The following is a 23,151-nucleotide window of genomic DNA, read 5'->3' as shown; positions in this document are numbered from 1 at the left end:
TAGCACTGAACAGCCACCAGCTGCAGACAGCTTGCAGGGCTGCCAAATTTTGTCAAAAGGCATCACAGTTAATCGTGAACACTGAGAAAAAGGATAGAAAAGGCACAAAACCGAAGTGTGAAGTGCTATGAACTGAGACATTGTAATTTTATTCAGAATAATACTACTCACATAGTTGTTACAGAAATTTTTATTTCACCACCCTGCTAGTTTGTACATTTTATCTTTAAATCATTTGTTTGTTATGCAACAAAATTATAAAGGTTTTAGTTAACTACAAACAATATACTTACTTACTGCTAATCGAATTTTAATTATAGTTGGTTTGTGCCTCAATAGTAGCTTTATCTTTTCATTTGTGTTTCTCTTGTGTAAACTGTTATCTTTTTTTTCAGACAGAATTTTACATACACTGTGTGTTGCCGCTGATTTTCATCTTCTAAGATTAGTTCTTGGCTTCCGTAACTGGTCTTCTGATTATGAGGAGAAACTTCTCTTAATTATCTGTCTTTTTTTGATTCCAACTATCTCATAGTTAGGAATTTTATTTTTTGTGTTTACTGTTTACTGTCATGCATATTGTTTACCCCAACGTTTGTTTTCGTACTACTCTGTCTGTCACATTTTTCTTTGAATATGTGTCTTAACTTGTGCCAGAATCCAATGCTGCTCTTCTTTTTTGCAGAGTATATAGTCCAGTCCAGGGTAGGATGATGCTAGTTTACAGTGTGTAGAGTGAGTGATAATTCATATTCCTATTTTCTTGATATGGTTATTGCTTTCAAGTTGCACACAGTCTCTCAGGAGACACAGCATATAAAGTGAAATTACAGGGCCTAATGCAGTGTGTCTTTTGTAAAGCATAGTTTAACCCCATAGGTTTTTGGTGCTAAATGTCTGATGTTGATTGCTAACAGCCAACTCTCCTCACATTATCGGCCTTTAAAAAAGATGAAAGGCTGATCTGCCTCACTGGGATTTGAAAGCATATCATCTAGATTTTTGTATTGCGTGCATTCATCTACTGAGACATCAAACTCAGTGATGGTCTACAGGAGTTATGTAACAAAGTGTTGGTGAGAGTGTGAATATCTTTTGGAAGGAGATTTCTATCAGTGTATCTCTCCTTGTTGCTTTCTGGCTAAAAGGGATGTGAGAAGTAAAGTGCAGATTTTTTTTACTTGCTTGCAGCTCCTCTTTATCTTTTCATTTTTGGTAACACCCTAAGCGGATGGTAAATAAAGAGACGTAAAAGACGGAATTAAAGTATAGTTTTGGGATGAGAGTACCAGACAACAGGGGCCGCGACAGAAGAAGCTTGCAAGGAAGTATGTTTTCTGAGATTTCTGTGTAAGCAAAGAGTTACACCTGTGGAATTGGGAAGAGCAAAGTAGGAATGTGTATGTCTCATCAACATGAAAAAGTGCAAGGGCAGAATACATAGCAAAATGTGTCAGCCAGGAGAAAAGGTTTGTTCTGTTGCAGAAAATAAATGCCTTTGCTTCAGTTGTTACATGCAGTCACACCTCATTCTGCACAGCCTTGGTTGACTGTGTTTAGCAGACCCCCCCTTTTTTTTAAAATGAGACATATTTCCTAAATTGTTTTATTTTTGAAAAATCACGATTTTAGTATAGAATAGTGATTTTCAATGCAAAGTGGTGCCTTTTAAGTGGTCGCAAAGATATCAGCCCCAAAATTAAGATTTTAATGAAATTCACGATTTTACCACCTACCTTGAACACATTTCTTTTTTGGGGGGGAGCGTTGTTGTATTTTCATTGCCTTTGGATCCCCCAAGCACTTTCCATGGGATGGGCACCTCTCATTGTCATCCCTCGCATCATTGATTCTCCACCCCAGGAACATCGTGAGTTTTTAGAAATTGCAATTTTCAAAACAGCAGAAAAAAGAATCACCCTTAATTAACCCATTACATGTGACAAAAATATCAAATCGGACAGAATTTGTAATTTTCTAAATCACAGTTTAAAATAGGAGAGACATACATAAACCCCTTCAAGCCACAACATTGTTTAATGGCTTATATCTGCAAAAAACGTCTGAACTGAACAGAAGTCCAAGCCAATGAAAGCTCACACTATGAGTAAACTTCTGCTTTCGAGCCAAATTGGGCATTAATCTGTTTTTGAGGTAAGCACAGAAAAATTTGCAACGTGGGCACAATGGGGATCCACAACATTTTTCACCCCTCTTTACTTGTTTCTCCCTGCACAAATCGTCAACAAAATTAGCATACCAAACAGCTGACTAAGCTGATCGATTAACATCTCACCACCACCTCCTCAAAACATTTCTGGACTGAAGAAGACAACATAAGAAAAAATTGACTCTACTGGAAAACAGGCCTCAAGTGGAACTGCTCCTCCCGGTATCAAATATTTGGCCTCCAGCTTGCCAGCTCCAAGGACCCAAAATGCAGGACTCCTAGCTCCGTAAAGGCTCAGCTGACCCATGAGGACAAGATTCTGTAGGAGTCCTGCCTGGAGAGAGACCTTGTGCCTAGAATCCTGCTATGAGGTCTGGAATGCTGTAGGAGCGATCATGGGGAACTTTCCCAATACTTGAAGTACAATGGAACTTTTCTCCACCTCTGCAGGACCTGGGCAAGGATCTGAGGTACCACCAGGGAGGACACAGCATCAGTGGGCAAGAAAATTGGGTTATTCGAGTTGAAAGTTTTGCCACGCTTAAAATTGGTTCAGTGCGACCGCTTGGTAAATGTATAAGGCCATATGAATCCCTGTTTAGCTGTTGCTGAGAACCTTTCCATTGGTAGTTCTTGAGAGCCAAAAAAGTGACTTAGTTCAAAGGTAAAACCTCAGTCCAGAGCGAGGCAGAAAATCTATCCCAGAAGTGAAATCACCTCGACAGCTGTGAAATTCAAGTCTGTTCCTCTCTGAGGTTTGGCACCAAAACCAGTGGCTTCAGTGGAACTCAACAACACGGGGAGGTGTGGTTTGCACTCCCTATGTGAGCATAAGTGCTTGGCCAGCCCTCTCGGTTCACCCAAAAATTCATGCGCACGTACCCTATTCACCATGCAGGCTGTAATGCAGCCTGCATGAAGAACATGCCCATCCCTCCAGCGCTGTGACATGGTAATCAGACCAATGTGATTGGCTGCAGGGAGCCTGGGAGCCCTGGTGTGTCTTGCTTCCTGTCTCCCCCAAGAAGCCAGTAAGAGGACGTAGGAGAGGCAGTGGCCAGCCATCCGGATGGCCGGGAGGTAAGTGATTCTTTTCAACCCTTTTGTAGTAGTTTAAACACTACACATGCCCAACCACTGGTACTGAAAGAGTAGTTTGTGAATACCAAAAAGTAGTAAACTTAGTCAATATTGTAAGTTACAACAAAAGTGCAGTTTGTGAAGAATAAGTATTGTAGTACTGCTGTAGTTCTACGAAATGTACTACAAAGTGCATTTTTTGAATCAGGCCCTGAGCTTTTAATTTTAATCTCCAAGTGGGTGAGTCACAAAAACAATTATGAATGTGGAAAGTCGTACTACAGTAGTATTGCTTTACATGAGCTTTCATGCCTCTGTGAATCAGCCCTAAAACATCCAAATCCCTGCAGTGCAAGAGGGTAAATTCCTTTCTGTTTGTGCTCATTGAATATGAATACTCCCTTGATATTACCATTTTTGATTTTTGGGACCAATTCAAAAAAAGGAATGTAAGCGCACATAAAGAATATGACTTTATGTACCCCAAAATATCTTTGAGAATGTGCCTCCATGCCCTCAAATGCTTCTTCTACTGATGCACAAGCAGTAGCGGTGTTCCATTAACTTTGGAGCTTCACGGATCTCTCTGTATAGGGTACTGTACAGTATTTATGCAATCACCTATTGGTATTAAAGTGCAGGAACATGTTTAAATTGAAGGTTCCAAAATGTTACTCATTTGTGGCCCATAGCACCCATCTAACATGTTATGCACTGGAAATGTGTATACTAGCTTTGGTATCCATCTACAGAGTAGGTATTGATGACACAATCATAATCTTTTTACCCAGTGCTGCTGATCTCTGAATTTTTAGTTGTTCTCACAGCAGTACCAATAGTTTCTACAGGAGCAAAGCACTCCTATGCAGTTGAAAAGAAATGGGATTTGTTTGCTATAGGTGAGGTCTGACCTTCATTGCACATTATGACTTTGATTAGGAGTTCCTTGAGTATAAGTGCAGGGATACTGAATTGCGGGAATTTCCAATTTTGTTGGTTATCCCAGGATCTCTATCTGGAGATCATGAGCTGTTGCCCTTTGTTGGGGAATAACTTGCGGACCCAGGAATACCTGGTCCATTACTGCATGTATCTTCACTTTCTGGGGGGAAATAATGGGCCTAAATGCATAAACATATACCACATATGCCACTTAAATGTGTGGAAGTTCTTTTTTGAGGGTATAGGTTGGGACTGAAGCAGGCGGAGATAGTCTTGCTTTCATTTCAGTGGGGAAATATTTTCTGTTCCCCAGACTATGAAGTAAGTAGACGGGTAGAGGCCAGCACAGAAGCTTACCGCAGCTCTACTGACTAGTCCAGACCTGGTTTCTGCAGGCCTGTACATATTCAGTCTTTAGTTTGTGGAACTGATAATTCCAGGCCTGTACACACTGGGAAAGTCGTAGTTACCTGTAGCGGTACCGCTCCAGAGATAAGACCCCAAACAACTTACTGGGTGGGTTTAAGTCACATAACTTTCTGTAGCATAATTAGGCAAAATTACAGCAACATTGCACATATGCATTTTATGCTAAGAAATTAGTGCTAAATAAACAAAACACAAACTATCTTTTCATGCATATGTGGGGGCTAAGAACTGAGACAGTGGTTTAGCTCTTTCTGCATAGAATAAAAGTTACGGTTGTGCACAATTCAGAAAGCGTATCATTCCTTGTAACTTTGTGTCTGTTTAGAGTTTCTAATATCTTACATTTTAATACAAACTCTTGAACTATTCCCTTTCCTTTACTGGATAGCTCAAATCCTAAGAAAATCCATGTAAGAATCCAATTGTTGAGTTTTGAATATTAATTTTGTAACATCCTAACAAAATATTATGACTGACCTGTCTACATGTTGGAGATGATCTTTTAAATTCATCACTGATGCACATGTCATCCGGCTAGGACACTGCACTCACCTCTCTCTGTAGCAACACAGGAATGCTGAGAAGACTCTTAGGCTATTATTGTGCCCTAAGGATAACCAAGTGAATCCACACTGGGCCCCTCCAAATGTCAATAGTCAAGTATTGTATTGTGACCTAGGAGCAATATTCCTAGTGAAAAAGCTATGTGTTAATCCCATTGTGAGTTTATATATTTTTTGCATGTTACATTAAAGCTGTACCATGAATATTTTGTATTGCATATGTTTTACTGTATTTGTAGCTGTGCTGCAATATTGTAAATTGTAAAATAATAAATTTATTTATGAAGCAAATTCTCTCTGAAATATACAAAGATAATACAATTAAATGCCTACACATTTAAAATAATAAAAATGGTCTTTCCTTATTACAAAAAAAGAGATATTGTGATTTGATTGAAAAAACATTTAAGTAAAAGTCCATCTAAAAAGTTCTTTTTTAATCAATGTTAAATACATTGTATTTCTATAAGGTTCAGGCTACAATAGTCCCATTGTAAGCTCTTCTGAAGGGCCCTCTATCTCTTTGTTGCAGCTACTTTCTTATTTTGGAAGCACTGCTTATATCTTGTAACTTTGTGTTCTCTCTCTTGTTGATAAGTTTGTCCTTTTTCAGACTTTTTTAAGTGTGTGACATGAGTTGGTAAATTGTGGATTAACATGATATTTCAGAGCATGAGAATAACCTCTTTGGACGACTGCTATCTCACTGGAGCCCTAGGGTCTTTCCCATCCCTCAGGTTACATGCCTCTGATGATCATCTCATCTGTAATACTAGCACTTCCTTATAAGAAATCATTTAAGGTTCCCCTTGGACTATCTGTGTATTGTATTACTCACTTTAGATATATTTGATTTTCAAATTTAGGATATTGGATGTGGTGGGAGATTGGAGGGTTTGATTGCTTAGTTCCCTCCTAACATATTAGAGATAATCTTAGCTAATACCACCATTTCTGGTACACCATGTGTAGTCATATATAACATATATACTTCACCTCTACTAACAGTGTTAATTATGTGTCATACTCACTGGTAGTCACATATTCATTATGCTGACTTGAAGAATGATTGCACAATCTCATTCTGTATAGTAGGACAATGTCTCATAACTGCATTAATAGTTTGTGGATTCATGGTAGGTGCTTGGGCATGTATAGGCATCTGAACTACATCTGTCACTGGCAAGGTTCCCTCAAATGAAGTTCAATATATGTTAGAGGTATCTAAATGTAGCTATTTGGACCATAATGTACTGAATCATCTAAAGGAGCAAAGTTAGCTAACATCCTAGCCACATCAGCATCTTCTATGTCCATCCAGGTGTAAAAACACCTCAGCTATAAAAAGAGAGTCGGAATCAATAAAAAGTGGCGATTTTGCTCCTATTAGTGGGAATCTGTTGCCAGTTAGATGTGCTCTAAGAGCACAGCACATGTCTTGGGTATTTCTATTGCTGGTGCAGGTTTAGCCATTTTTACAAAGATGTATAAAGTAGTACACACAATGTAGTTACTATCCTTTGAACTGTTAGACCTCTAACAAAACCTACTTAGACATGGGAATACCTTTTCTAAGTCTGAGGAGGATTTGAAAGACCTCCTGATGTCTACAGATTAACTTATGTGTGCCCAACATATTTGGGGTCAAAAGGAAAGTGCACATTTTGTGGAGGAATGGAAACCATGCAGGTGTCTCTCACTCCTACCGATACATGAAATGCCCACATGAAATAAGGGTGGGAAGAGTCATAAAAACTTCTCGCAATGTCTCATATCTGGAATTGATAGAGTAGAGGCCCACCCCAAAACCACAGCAAAAACAAACACAGAAATAATGCATCATGTAAGCTAGATACACCCAAAACGGTTCACCATACATTCCTAAACTATTTGTATAATTCCCTAACCATATTGTATTTCACTGAATCACAGCTTGATGTATTGGTTAATTTACAAAGTATTTGCCAATTCATTACTCTATGCAAGAAGGCCTCAAATCGGAACCATGATTGTCAACATTTCTTCTAGGGGTGGGAGGAATTTGCGTAATCGCGTTACACAAATCTCCGTGAAATGGTAAAAACTCTCCACCAACAAGCAGAAATTCCGCGAACACACGGAATTGCTTGTTCGCGATGCTTTTTTACTGTTCGCAATTGCTGTTTGCGTGCTCGGGGGGAACATATCTCGCGGAACGCAGCATTTTGGGCAATTTCCTGTTCTCCGCGCAACGCAAAATTACCCAAATTCCGCAAATTCTCTGAGCAGAGCGGAATTTACCACCCAGCCCTAATCTCTTCCCAGCAATCAATGGGTCTATTGATGCTAACTACTTAACTGATAACGACTTTTGTACCTTTCCATTGTATTAGGGTCTCTGGTGCAAGTGGGGGCCCTTTTCCTCTCAGTCTATATTTGTCACACTAGACAAAAGACACCAGACCAAGCACCGCAGCAGGCAAAATTCAATGAATCTATTAGTCTGTGAAAATCCTTATACAAGCTACTGTGTGGCATAATTGTTAATTCGCCCAACACTGAACAGTTTTCTAGCTACAGTGCAGCCAAGAATGGAAAAATAGTTCTCTCGCTTTTATACCACAAACAGCTGAAATCGTGCAGAACATATGTAACATACAGAATGCGCTAACCTACACCAGAGGCGAAGCTAAAATACTAATGTTAGTAAGACCTGTTTTTGGCCTAGTAGATATATGTTTACTGAATTAACCACTCAGGGCCAGATGTGCTAAGATTGTGACAACTCCTAGTGGGTTGCAATGTACCTCATGAATATTAATGAGGTAAGTTGCGGTTTCTGACCCATTAAGAATGATAGCCATCACAGGGATGGTTGCCTGCTGAAGTTGAAAGATTGATTTTAAAATAGGATTGACTCAAAATAAAGCAATCCTAAAGAAAATGGGATGTATTTAATAAAATAATTAAACTTTGAAGTTTTGTTTTTTTAAGAGTAGGCAGTGGTCCCTGATATCACTGTTTGTTCTTAAAAAAAATTTTTTTAACATTCTAAAAGTAGAGGGGTCCAGTAGAACAATTTGCGAATGTGTTAAAACCAATTTTGAATCAGTGGTAAAATAGTAATATTTTGTGAATGGAATTCGGGTGCAGAACATTAATACATGCTACCTCGAATCGGTATTTGGAAGGGACGCCCTACACGCGCCCCTTCCAAATACCGAATCGCAAACCAAAGTTGGTGATTCTGTAGAATTGCAGTTTGTTGTTTGTACATAAAAATTGCATTTTTACGATCACAAACTGCCTGATTCTATGAATGAGGTTGTTTGTGTCCTCAGAAATGCTTTGTACATCTGGCCCAAAGTGCCTTTCAGTGCAGTAATGACTTTCTTTATATGCATCAAGGCCTGTGACACACATAACATTGCCAAACATATAGGAAAGCATGCATACATGACGTAAGGAATGAATTTCAAGGAAGAACAATCTATAAATTGAATGACATTTTCCTGGTGTTGAATAGTTGCTCTGTTTATGTCTAATCTGGGATGTTCAAGGTGTAAGACAAAAAGAAATTGACAAATTGTGTGGTAGGTCTGTCCATACTATGTTTCTTTTTTCATTGAGGTTCCCCCATATTTTTCCCTCTTTTGGCAAAGTTTGAGAGACTGTAATCCCAAGGAAATCCCATTTTGTAGTCTCAATCACTTTTGCTAGATCTAGGCAAGGGGTGATGTCTGCTTACCTCCACTTGTAAATGAGGTCCAAATATCTCTGGAAATAGGGCCCATTTGATTTTGTTTCTCTAAAGAATGGCAATGTTTGTGAACATTACGCAGCTGTTTTTTAGGATTGATCACAAACTTTGGGGCCTTTTACGTGTTAGTCGGAGGTTCTTCTGACCAACACTGTGGCTGAAACAGGACCAACCGGCCTCTGGTCAGAGGTCCTGACCGCCTAATTACAATGCGACCTCACATGGTGCAGTCGCATTCTCCCATTTCTCAAAGGAAGCATGTGTTATGATTGTAAACTGGCCGTAACACAATCTCCCATAGACAAATGGGATATTGTGTTTGTCCCTGCACCCCGTGGTAGGCACCTCAAGGTACCTGCCGCAGGGTGCAAGGATTAACAGGGGGGCACCATAGGTGACCCCCTCGGCCCCCAACCAGAGGCTCAAAAGGAAAGGGGGTCCTGCTGTGGACCCCCAAAACGCTTTCCAACAGGCTTTCCATGTCAGAAAGCTCAGCATGGGAAGTCTCCTGGAAACCGTCCACCATAATCCAGACAATGTAAAATGGTGTCCATATGGATTATGTGCCCCTTCCGACTGGCTGAAGGGCTCCTTGAGCCTGTCAGAAGCCAGCCAGAATGACCATCTGGTTTCAATTCCGACCGGCTGTATTGTAATTAGCCGGCCTAAGGTCAGAGGCTTTACAACCGACATCGTAATAGGTTCCTTAGTAATGAGTGCAGAAGTAAAATTACAATCACATTTGGCACTGTCTCAATTAGGATTAACCTCAGTAGACCAGAAATATGGTTTAGGAATGAAATCATGAGTGCATGATGGAGGGGGGCTGATATTCCAAAGAAACCGAAAGTCTTAATGTTTAGGATTTTCTCAGTTTAGGAGTCATAAAGTTAGGACTCCTAACTTTAGGACTCCTAAATGCCTTCTGTAAATACTGAACATCTTAAAGTTAGGATTTTTCTCTGTTTAGGAGTAGTAAAGTTAGGAGTCCTAACTGTAGTACTCCTAAACTGAGAAAAATCCTAACTTTAAGACTTTCGGTATTCACAGAAGGCATTTAGGAGTCCTAAAGTTAGGACTCTTAACTTCTGTGAATACCGAAATGAGTAAGTGCCTTCTGTGAATACAAAAATGGTAGTAAGTTTAGGATTTTGTCTTAAATTAGTTCCATGAATCGGGCCCTTTGACACCATGTAATATCTGAACCAAAATACATCAGAATTCTGGGAGAGGTGATATTTGATAAGAAGTTTTGTGCACATTTGCTACATGGAATGTTGTTGTCTGATGTCTTCTGTTGTTTTCCTGCTGCTTTGGTTTTGTGCTGTATTGTTGTGATTTTGTTGTGTTGTGCTGAGATTGTAGTGTTCTGTTCTGTTTTGACTATTTTGATGTGAAATGACATGTTTATCTTAATTCTGTACTTGTGTTGCTTTTAATATTAAAAGCAACACAAGAACACAATAGCACAAGAACTGTGAACAAGAGCATAGCACAAGAACTGTGCTATGTTCTGTTGCTTACTTTACATATTTCATACATTATATACGGTCAGCACGTTTTTAACTCACAATTTATTACATCAGGATAGTGTTGTGACAGATTAAAATGGCAGGTCTAGGCTAGTGTGAGGCATCATAACCATACATAATACAAAGTAGGCATTCAGGTGAGTTGTGATAGACCCTCTAAAGTCTCTTCCCCTTTGTAATGCCCTTCCACACTCCTGTCCCCTCAAGCAATTACAGATTGTTGAACCTGAGTCACCTTTGCGTTCATGCCATATTTGGGCTTGTCAGTAATTCATAATGATGTGCACCTGGTTTAAATGTAAATATGATATGATATTTATTGTCCCTCTACTTCCATGCACCCCAATTCAGCACTTCGTGCTAGTTTAAAACACCAAGGTCATTATAGCCTGATCTTTTGGATATCTCTAAGTGGTTCAAAAACCCATACCTGGCACCAAATTTGAAACATAACCATAATTAGTGCTACTTCTTCTTTAATTCCAAGTCGTGTTCAAATCTTAATGTTATAAAATCACTAAAGAACTTTCTACAACCTGGTTTGTAAAACTTCAATTTTTAAAAAACCTGATCACTTTTCAAGTTAATTGATCTGAACTGTTAGTATGTCATATTCTTTTCTGTGTCAGCTCGAGCATTTACTCCTTCTACAATGGGAGGAAATAACTCCAAACTGTAATCCTTACTTACCTCCACTGCTATTCCTAAGGCCTTTTTTTAACATTGAGGTTGCCATTATTTTGACATTAAGAATGAGCAGTACACCCAACTGGCTGCAGACTATACCTTCCACTCCTCCCATTTATTTTGATACCTTCAGCTTTGGCATGCCATTCATCCCTGCTGCTCATGCTTCAAGGTCTCACAGAATTTAACCATTTGAGCATAACATTTCTATGGAAACACTCACTATGAAAGGTATCTTACTCATATACAGATCTCCAGTAATTCATTCTCCTGACCCCTTTCATCAGCTGAGACATGGATGGCCATCAAATATTGGCCCCACTGGAAGATGATGAGTGGTTTGAAGCAAAGATGGCAAGCAAGGTGTCTGTCAGCTTGGTCAAACTAAGACTAAAACAATTCAAGCACTTATACCACACTTATTATGATCTCACTAAGCTTTGGCATATGGGTATACCAGGGAATCCGTCTTGCCCACCTTGTAAGGATGGTCAAGCAGACTTCTTTCACATGATTTGGAGAGGTCACAAAATTGTTCGCTAGTGGTTGGAGATTCAGCTCAAATTGGGAGAAGTGGTGGGATACACTTTGACTCCTAACCCTGCACACACATTTAGGGATTGGGTGTGAGGGAGCAGATACTATTGGGACTCAGCACTTAGTTAGGAGTTACAAGAAAAGGCACTACAATGGTCTATTTTGCTTGATAGCAGTACTTCGTTGTCGTCAGGCTGGCAGGATTGTGCCAAGCCGATTCAGATGTTCCAGTGCTGCTGGTGGTTTCCTGGAGGCGTAGTCCTGAGGGACTGCGGCAATGGTAGTGTGGAGACAGGTACGTACTACTTATTTTCATCTCACTTTATATATATATTGTGTATATGTCAATATGTATGCGTAGGTAATGTGTAATGCCCATTTTATTTACGTGTAGCATTGCACACCAACAACATACACACACTACAGAATGCACACACACCCACCACAAGAGCTTAACTAGATTTTGGTGACAACAGGGTCTCTGAGCATCGTGGTCAAGTAGCAGCAGCACATCAAGGACCTGGACAATAGCGTTGAAGATGGAATCGGAGGTGAGACCCCGAAAAAAAGGAAAGTTTTCACCTCTTTTTCATTTCCTCACACCCCAGCTTGGAGGTTCCCCTGCCACAGTTGCTTTGACAGAAAGACTCTTCACAATCTGGATGGTGGGAATCTCGGTGGTACTCCCTCCAACAGCAGCTTCAGCCTCTGATTCCATCGACGTGTGAGACAGATCCTGGTGGAGGCGGCAGGATTGCAGTGGACTTCTCTCCCATGCCCATCCAACATTTAAATCGGGCGGGTGGGAAGACCGCCAAAAAAGCAACTGTGGGGCCAGTCCCATCAAGATATGAATGACGCCCTGAGGGTCACACACAATCAAATTCCACTTCTCTAGAAAATCTAGAGTACATCATTACCCCTTTTGAAACAACACTGAAAAATAACCCAGATGAGGTCTATTTAGAGTTCATTATTTCAGGTTACAGAATCCTGATGAAACATTAGCTAATCACATTGGCTAATCACAGTCCTCTTTAGGATTTATACAATCACATATACGATTATTTATAAACTTGACAACCGACATCCAGATGCACCCACTTCCTGTGAAAGTAAGGGGCCTACTGAACCCCATTTGTGGATAAATTTCACCCCAAATGGGATAATGGGGACTCATTTGCCTGGCTTGCATTGAGGCTCAATGAACCTTTGCTATATCAGTGACGCCCTGGTCCAGCTCCCATTTAAATTGCTACAAGAACAACTTTGGCAGTTTTGAATGATTTTCCTCATCTTCTTGGTGATGGCTAGTCACTTGATGGCTCCACTAATCCCAGGTATTCCGGAGATCTTCGGAAACATGGACTTGTGAGAGCAGCATGGTAGAAGAGGCAGTAAGCAAAACGGTCAGTATGGCAGCCACTTTTGCATGAGAAGAACCGACTAGAATTTACAGTAAAATATTTTTGCAAAAGCAGCATCAGCTAATCTGAAATTGAAAAAAGTCTTGGCTGCACAATCTCTGTCCATCATATAGTTACCATAACAAACTGGAAAATAAAATAAAATCTGTGACATTTCTTCTTCATATAAGCTTCATCTTCCACAATATTTAACCATTGCTCTCTAGACAAACATGTCAATGAGCGGCAAGAGAGAGAGAGATGCAATGAAAAGACAACCTGTCAATGTCAGAATCAATTTTAGTTCACTGTTATATAAACTGCTGCTCTTAAGCAATCATATCATTTCATTATTTCCTTTGAAAGCGAACTAAACACATGTGCACTCCAGCTGGCTCTTAAGAGTCATAGTTTTATTTGATACAACTGTAACTGTTTCGTGCCTTTGTGTATTATAGCTGACATTATTTGCAACATATATATTGATATTCTAAAGAATTCAACTTGTAACTGTATATATATCAGATTTCGCCAATTGTTGCATATTGTTGTTTTCACATTTCATACAATAGCTCAGTGGGTATTTTATAGGCGTATCGAAAAACGTTTACACAGAAAACTGCATCAACTGATTGGAAACTCGTGTAACTTTTGAGTAAAAATGGTAGTGTTAGCATCCACTTTGAGGGCAGCACATATTGAAGATACTAAGAAATGTGAAATATTTGTTCTCAAGATTTCATGTGAAACTTACAAACAGCGAAAGTTTTGTCTTATCCAATAGACAATTCACAGAGTTCTTAAGCCAGTGGGATGAAAAGTTCAAGCTACAGCTTGATAACAAAAGAGCAAATGAGAGTTTGGTGACCAGCAGCGATGAAGATGTGTACTGAGTGTAACAACGTGACATTAATTGTGAGGACAATCAGTACAACCTCATAATGTGGGTTTGTTGTTTGACCCCTGTTTTCAGTGAGGACTTTCACTTGTAATGGATTTTTTTTTCTCCAGAAGACTTTTATGAGCGCCTATAAGCCGCGGTTGGCAGTAGGAGTTCCAGCAGGGCGGTGACGTGGGGAGGGGGAGGGGCAGGGTGGGGGGTAGTAATGTATAGATTACGGATTTTAACAGGTAAGTAAACATATAAATAAATAAAACGAATTTCATTGCGCGCACTGCATCACCAAATGCGATGCAGTGCGCGCAACGAAATTCGTTTTATTTATTTATATGTTTACTTACCTGTTAAACTCCGTAATCCATACATTACTACACCCCACCTGGCCCCTCCCCCTCCCCACGTCACCGCCCTACAGGAACTCCTACTGCCGACCGCGGCTGACGCCTATTTAGGGCTTTTTAGGAATAATAGTTGCTAACCATGGCTTAATGTTTGCTTACCCTGGTAGTGCACTTGCTACAAATGATATCAGAGCTCAAGAGAGGACAAAACATGACCCACAGGTAAAGAGAGGTCACCTACGTCATCCTCACCAAATTCTAACATCATGGGGCAATCCTTCCTCCAAAAGGAAGTTTCACCACGCTTTAAGACCAGAGGTCCTTTAAGTCTAACATTCTTCTATGTTTATACACCATATAAGTAGTTTCCCCACCCCCTTCATAAGGTCCTGTATTTTTTTTGCTGTTCTTTGGTAGACAAGGTGAGCCACGCTTTAAGGGCCAGATGTGCGACCCTTACAATTTGCAATTCGTAAATTGCGTTGTTTTGCGACTCGCATTAATATTCATGAGGCAGGTGAAATTTGCAACCCCATTAGGAAGGGCGTGCACTCTCAGGGATGGTGGCCTGCTGGGGTTAGCAGACCACCATATCTGTGACTGCTTTTTAAATAAAGCAGTTTTTTTTAATTGCTGCCCGTTTTGCTTAAAGGAAAACAGGATTCATCTAAAAAAGAAAAATGAAACATTTCTGTTGTATTTATTTAGAGTAGTCATTGGTCCGTGGGACCACTGCCTAATCTTAAAACATATTTTTGCATACATTCACGTAGGGCAAGCGGTCCCCTGGGGAACCATTCCCGTTTTTTGAGTGTCTTAACACCTACTTGAAGTAGGTGATAAACTGCGAGTGTTTTGAAACCCCAACTGCAGTCACAAAACAATCATACATTGAAGTGCAAGTCACTATTAGAAAGGTTTGCCCTTGGCACGCCCCTTCCTAATAGTGAGTCGCAAACCCTTTTTTGCGAGTCAGTAATAGGTTACCGACTCGAAAAATAGGGTTTGTACATGAGGCAGACCCATTTTATGATCGCAAATGGGCCGATTTCCCTTTTGCGACTGCAAAAACTGTCGTACATCTGGCCCTTAATATATTTTACATGTGGGTTAGATTTGTCCATTTACTGCTGGTGTTGGGAGCGGTAGCTAATGATGTGTACCGGCTGTTGATGTGCTCCCTGTTCAAGTGCTGTACTGGGGTGGGAGAGCCTTTATGGAATCATGGTCTGGTCATTCAGAAGCCATGCAGCAATATTTTGTCCCGTTGTCAGCATGCGGATGCATGGTTATGAGGCTTCCTGGAGGTGGCACTATTTCAGAGCAAAAAACTCTCCTTTCTCGTGGGAGCTTGTTGCTGAGTAACTATAAAAGTGAGAAGGACACTGCTTTTGTCGCTTCCTTGTTTTTCAGTACGGAAGTCAGAAAAGCTACATAACACTGAGGTTTAGAATGATGATGAAAAGGAGGTGTTACAGATCGTCCACATAGATCTACATTCTCTTATAAAAGAAGCTGTTGATTCTCCACTTACTGAGATCAGAGAAATATGCTCTAAGGACCAGGATGATCATCCTGAGGAGGATCAAAAAGTTAAATATGTGCAAGGGGCCCAGTTACAAGATGTCTTGCTCCTCATAAGAGAAACACAGGGGTTTGAGGTAAAGATCTGACAGGATGACAATTTTAACTCTCAGTATGGCAGTGATGATGCAGATGCTTTTCATAAAGTTATTAAGTGCATTTTGTGTAAATGGTGAAAAGTCCCAGAGAAAGCTTCCATTTCCCGGTTTCTAAGCAAAACATATTTAATCAAGGGCTGTGAAAACGGCAGATTTACACAGATTATGTAACTTATTTCACTTGTCATGACCACATCCTGCCAGCCGCGGCAGGTTGTTTCGCCCCTCATTAACAATGTCTGTCAGGCTGAGGAAAGGTCGGCCTCATAGACACTGTTCATTTTCAGGTCAGGCAGCCATGTGCTAGACATGCGCTAAATGCGCAGGATCCTGGCTGCCTGAGCTGCACTTTGCTGGGCTGAGGAAGTCACAGCTCTTGTGGGCATGACCTCGTCAGCTCAGCAACAGTCACTGAGGCCCTCTCCTCAGTAACGAGGAGTAGCGTCACTGATTAATTAGAATCTGGGCGTTTCAGTTTTAAGCCCTGAAGCGCCCAGGGTCGAGTGTCAATCAATTGCACTTCCCTGACCCCATCCCACTCTGTGATGATGTTGGGACTGCTGCCTTCCCTCATTGGCTAAGCTTCGGTCAACCAATGAGGGAAGGCTGCAGTCCCAAGTCTCCTGGGACCTCTGAGACAGAGCTGCAGGTATGTGTGTGTGTGTGTGTTTTTTTTATTAACGTTTGATGCGTGTAAATCATGAATGTTTGATAATGAGTGTTGTGAATGGATGTGTTTGTGTGTGTGTGCGCGTGTGTGAATGCATGGCTGTGAGTGTGTATGTGTGCCTGTGTGTCCTACCCGCCCCCTCCCTCCTAACCTTACAGATCTAACCTTACTGTCTCCTGCACTCCCTGCGTAGTGGTCTAGCGCACAGGGCTAAATCTAAAATACAATGACTGATGTTCACCAAAACCTGTGAATCCATTGCACTTGAGTATTGACAAGCACATCCCTGAGCCTGCAATTCCATTGCTCTTGAGTCCCTGAAAGCATGTCCCAGAACCCGTAATTCCATTGCGCTTGAGTCTCTGTAAGCTTCCCCAGAATCCTGTGAGCCAATGGCAAGCCTTGCTCCTAGTTGTTAATAAGGCCTTGGTGCTGTTTTCTATTATTCATGTTCAAGCAAAAGCGATACTTGCATGTACTGTTATTTGGTTCTGATCAACAAGTTGCACCTACCCTTTCTGTAAGGTTATAGGAAATGTACTAACATGTGTTTTCTTCAAGGGTTTAAGGACCTTATAGACAGCCATGTGTCTCATGTGCCACACGTGATCTAGCTACAACCGTTGAGCCTTCAAGAGGGCATATTAACCCTGTCCAATCCTGTCCAATCCTGAGTCATTGGTTCGCTCCCTGCAGGATTAGCTTCATTCTTTCAACTCACAAGAAGAATCCAGCTGGAACCAAGAAGTGCTCCAGTTTCCAAGTCCAAGTGAACCGTTTTTTCCCATGGCTCCAGCTCCCTTGATGTCGACCTCATCTCTCCCTCCTGCACAGCTACTCTAGATCCCCTGCGACTCCCTGAGTCAAAGCCTTGAGATCTTCCTTGAACTTCAGTCAAGTGGAAGAACTGGGCAAAGTAATTGATATCAGGTTACCCTCCACCTAATAGTAAGCAGGACCGAGTATCAGCATCTTCAAAGACTATAGACTTTACCTCCATGCCCTGGCTATGATTTTCTCCATCGCTTCTTGTGTGTTTATACTCCGGACCCTTCCTGCAACCTTGATGCTTGAACTATGATTGCACACAGTCTAAAAGACTCCAGCTCTGTGTTTCTCTGATTAACAGTAGTGACAAGAGAAAGCACCTCAGAGTCTTTGATATATGCCAGTACCTTGTACCTAAACCTGTGTTCCGAGTTTATCCTTGGGAGTGCAAGTAACGCCAATTAGTGTTCAGAGTTTATCCTTGGGAGTGGAAGTAATTCCAACATGTGTTGGAGTTTATCCTTGGAAGTGCAGTAACTCTTATCTGTGTTCCGAATTTATCCCTGGGAGTGCACAGACTCCAATATATGATTTTGGTTATTTTACTTTCATGCCACGCTGCTAATGAAACCTGTAAGCATATTCCACTGTAGTCAATGCATGATTATTGTATGTAGACACCTGTTAGTGTACTTATGGTAAGTGACTCCTCTTGTTATTCCCTGTGTATTTTGTTATCACAAAACCAGAGGTTCTGTTCCAGTGTACATCTACTTTGCAAATGCAGAAGGTTTCAGAGGGACAAATACTGTTGTGCAGTGTCGGGTGGCTGTTGAGCAGAACCAATACCGCAACTCTCTCTTTTCTTATTTTATCCCAGCCCACCTTCCCTCCAGGGTCTTTGTATGATCTAAGGAGGTTGGTCCCTTGATCCTGTGCTGCTCAGAGAGGGATAGGAGGTCCTCTTAGATGCATCCTTTGATAGCCTGTGTACAGCCACAGCCTCTGCTGGAGCTATGGTAGTTATTTGCAGGCTACTGTAGATGAGTTCTGGAAATTGGAATCTAGTCAGAGAAATCTGATTCAAAAACTGCCTTTCACTGGGGCAAAGCTGTTTGGTAGTGATCTTGCTGAAATGGTGCAGAAAGCAGCTAAGGAAAAGAAGGTTCTGAAGCAGCTGAAGATGAGTTCTGCAAAGAAGTTGTTTATGTTCAAGCATCTTCCTTTTGATGCTGAGCACATGGTTGGGGGTTGTGTTTGGGAGAATACTTGTCCTTACAAAGCTAGTAGCCAGCACCAGTCCTACAAATGACTATCCAGAAGTAGGGGTAAGGTTAAGAGTTTTTTATCATGCATGGAAGATTTTTGTAACAGACCAATGGGTGCTCCAGGTAGTGAAAGTAGATTATCAAACTATATTAATCCAAAAACTTCCTAATTGTCATTTTAAGCCAACTCCGTGGCAAAACCTAAACCTCAAAAGTTCAAGAAATGTGGTTATGGGTTCAAGCACTAGTGGAAAAAAAGGTTGTCATTCTTGCTCCCTTGGATTAGATGGGGAAATTATTTTATTAAATTCTGTTTTTACTCGCTAAGTCTGATGGAAGACTAAGACCCATTTGGAACTTGAAAAGCCTGATCAAATATGTGTTTGTAGATACATTCAGGATGATTTCTCTCCAAGTAATCATTCCTAAACTGGCAGAGAAAGTTTTTTTTGTCACTCTGGATCTTCAGGACACATACGTTATTGTCTTGATTCATCCTTTGAGTAAACAGTTATTTCAGTTAGCTGTGAACAATCAACATTTCCAGCTCCAAGAACTGTCCTCTGGACTTGCAATGTCCCCTAGGGTCTTCACCAAGATACTAGCTCCTGTTGCTGCACACCTTCATTAATGTGAAGTTACGATATTCCCATAAGTTGATGAATACTTACTTTCTACCCTCTCTGTTTTTAAGGCTCTAGAGAATGTGGTTTTGGTCACCAGTGTTCTGTATCAACTGAACTTGGTGTGTGAACATAGATTCCACCAGTAGAGTGTTGGTTGAGTGACAGAGACAGTCAGGCACTGTCTTGCCAATCTCAGGAAAGTGGTGTGGGGTACTTGTGTGAGGCACTGGATGGTGAGGCAAAGGGTAGCTTGGTTAACGCTTGTGTGGGGCTGTGTTATCCAATTGTTGGAGAGCATTTTTTAAGTCCCTGTTTTACAGAGCTATGCCAACAGCCAGTGGAGTGTCAGTTTTCTGACCCCTGGGATCTTGCACTGGAGGCAGACGTTTTGGAGGATTCCAAAGGGTCTGAAGAACTTTTTGGGAGTGATCCTGAAGGGGTGGCTCAGGTTTTCTCCAACTAAGTGAGGTAGGGGAGGTTGGTGGTAGACCAGTTTAGTGGGAGGGGTGTAGGGTCCCATGTCCTGTCTCAGGGGAGAAGGAGTGGGAGTGGGATGTGTCCCAAGGTGCCTGAAACCCAGTCCCAGGGCCTGGTTGGTTCATGAAGGGAACACCAGGAGGGGGGCCTAGTCTGTGCCAGGAGGCCATCCCCTGAGGGTGATCCCAAAGTGTCAGTTAAACTGGGGGGACTGCTGTAACAAACATCCCAGCAGTTCTGGTATCTGGCAGCACCACTCCACAGGGGAGAGTGAATGAGTCCAGAGAAAAGGGTGAGGGGGGATGCTGTCCCCATTGGAAGGACGAGTGGGTCAGGGGTTGCCAGCCCTGAGGTCAGAGCACCCCAGGACTGACTCTGGTGAGGTCACTTCTGGCTTGGGGTTCTTCATGCTCTGTCAAATAGACAGGAGGCTGGAGACCTGCATCTGGCAGACTCTCATGCAACTCATGAAGTGTGTGCTTCCCTTGGGGGTGTACTCCTCCGGAAGCCCTGGGTTGCCAAACACAGGCCCAGCCTAAGGGTACAGACCCTGGGTTGAAGGACCAGGTTCAGGATGTTCCCCCCTGACCTGGAAGAAGGGGTGACTGCTAACAGTGCCCCTACCAAGTTGTTTTATGGGGGTACCACTCCAGGTGGGAGGGTGCAGAGCCCCAGTGAGGAGGACAGGGTGTGGGAGATCCCCACCCCAGTCTCTTGTCCACATGCAGGGTACAGACTCTGGGCTGGGGGGCCAGTGTCAGGATGCCATACTTGACTTAGCAGGAGGGAGAGTGGAGAAAAGGTACCAGGCACCTGGGGCTACTGCCCCCCACTTTCTGACACCACCGAGGGTAAAGAGGCCTGAAAGGCATAAGGCCTGGCTCTCATCACCGAAAGTTGTCAGTGGCCACTGTGGCTTTCTGTCTTGGGGACGGAGTTGTCCCTGAGAGGGGGACAGGATTCACACCCCGGGGGTAGACTGGGCCACACCACTGTTTTGGCTATGTGGGTACTGTCTGACTGTTGGGACACATCTGTGAGCAAAGTAAGTTTAGGCGCCGCCCAGAGGGGGTCCACAGGTGAGGAGAAGAGTTCCCCATGGGTCAGCTTAGTGGGCCCTGGGTGTATGGATGGAGGGATCCAACCAGGTTCAGGAAGGGGTAGAACAGGAATAGACCCCTACTGTTGCTGACCAGATTCCATGTTTCTATCGCCCCCAAGCAGGGAAGCCCATCGATGTATGGATTAGTCTACCCTGGCTTTAGGCCAGAAGGGGGTTGTGTTAGACTTGGCCCTTTTTTCAGGGTTATCCCCAAACATTTTGCTTCTTCCACCTATTTTTTCCTGACCTGTGTTTGTTGTTTTTAGGACTCTGGGTACTTTACCACTGCTAATCAGTGCTAAAGTGCATATGCTCTCTGTGTAAATTGTTCTCCCTGAATGGCATATTTGATTTACTGGTCAGTCCCTAGTAAAGTGCACTGAGTGTGCTGGGGCTGGTAAATCAAATACTACTAGTGGGCCTGCAGCACTGATTGTGCCACCCACATGAGTAGTTCTTAAACAGTAACTCAGACCTGCTACTGCAGTGTCTGTGCGCAGTTATTAACTGCCATGTTGACTCGGCTAGTGTACCCACTTTCCAGGCCCTAAACTTCCCTTTTCTTACATGTCAGTCACCCCTAAGGTAGGACCAAGGCACCCCCGTGGGCAGGGTGCAGTATATGTGAAAGGCCAGACTTGCCCTGATGTGTGTGGCATGTCCTGATTGTGAATTACTGTTAATTTCTTTTTTCACTATTGCAAGGCTACCTGTTCCAATACGATAGAATGGGAAGTTTGTTTATGACATCATATAAACATAACTGCCCTTGGGAACAAGGAAGGAAAATAAAGTTTAGAATGCCTGAACTCAGAATGTTACAATGCATCTTTCAGTCAGGGTGATTTTTACATTCTGTGTTTGAAAATAACACTTTTTAGAAAGTTGGTGTTTTTTTGTTTAGCCATCCAGTGTGCCTCAGCTAGAATGTGGATTGACTGTCTGGGTCTGGAGTGTCAGGGGCTCGGGAGGAGCAGTGGCTCCAGAGAGCCTGATGAGTCAGTGCTGGGCTGAATGGACCTGGGCTGTATTTAGAGTAGGGGGAGGAGATTTCATTTCACCTGATTGGGCCTGTTCTGCTTTCCACAATGCTGTCTCCACCTCCTGCCAAGAAGCTGCACCAGAGAGGACAGAACTGGTTTTGACTGGGCACAGGGCTTCTCTGCACAAAGAGAACAAAGACATTTCGGGGTATAAATATTAGCCATAAAACCCCTGAACTTTAGACTACTTCTGGAATCAAGAGGAACCTTTGGCAATGAGAAGAGCTGGAGAAATGGAAGAGAAGTACTGCCCTTGCTGTGTGTCGGAGGTTGGCCTGCAGTTGCTGTTTCTGCCAAGGATAGGAGAAAGACTTTGCTGTGTGCTGCGTCCCCGGCTTGAGGAAAGTCACCAGGAGCTTGAGTAGAGCTTGCCTCCTGTTTTGAAGTCTGAGGAACACAAAGACTTCACCCCCAGCTCCCCTAAACTTCCTTGCTGGGAGTTCTGACCTGACAGGAGTGCCTGTGACTGTGTGGGGTCTCTGGATGTTGTTTCTGCTGCTGTGAGTAGGAAAGCAACGCACCAACAAGAAAATCAATGCTCTTCTTGTGACAGTTTTTTCGACGCAACGCTGTGGTGCGAGAAGAATCTCCCTGCACCACCGCATCGCTGCTGAAACTGACGCAGCGCCTGTCACCGCTGCAATAATCGACGCATCGAGGGATAGTGGCTGAAGAAATTGACACAACACTGCTCAACGTCACCACATCATCCGCCCACTCATCCTGGATTTCCATGCATCGTCCCTGTGTGGCAAGTTTTCCCCGACGTATCACCCACGGATTGGAGTCATCTCAGAATCAACACATTGCTTCCCCCTACAGACTGGACCCGACGCACCACTCGCCTGTGTCCAGCGGAATAATTGCATCACATCCACCAATTTCTCTGGCATCTCTTTGTTTTTTTATGCTTCCCATCACTGCAGCCGTTTGGCTTGGTGAATTATGTCACGACACGACACTTTGCTAGAAATCATGCATCCATAGTTTTTTATATGCTTAGTTGCTAAAACCTTTTGAAAGTGATTTTTCTTAATACTTGTATGTTGGATGTTTGTCGTTTTGGTCTTGTTAAGTTTAGATAAAGATATGTTATTTTTCTAAACGGGTGTGGTGTCCATTTTTGGTGTTATTACTGTTACAGTGAGTGTTGGTGCAAATACTTTATACATTGCCTTTGGGATAAGC

This window comes from Lissotriton helveticus, chromosome 9 (genome assembly GCF_964261635.1).
Source record: "Lissotriton helveticus chromosome 9, aLisHel1.1, whole genome shotgun sequence".
In the NCBI taxonomy this organism is placed as follows: domain Eukaryota; kingdom Metazoa; phylum Chordata; class Amphibia; order Caudata; family Salamandridae; genus Lissotriton; species Lissotriton helveticus.
Note: the sequence above shows the minus strand (reverse complement) of the source record.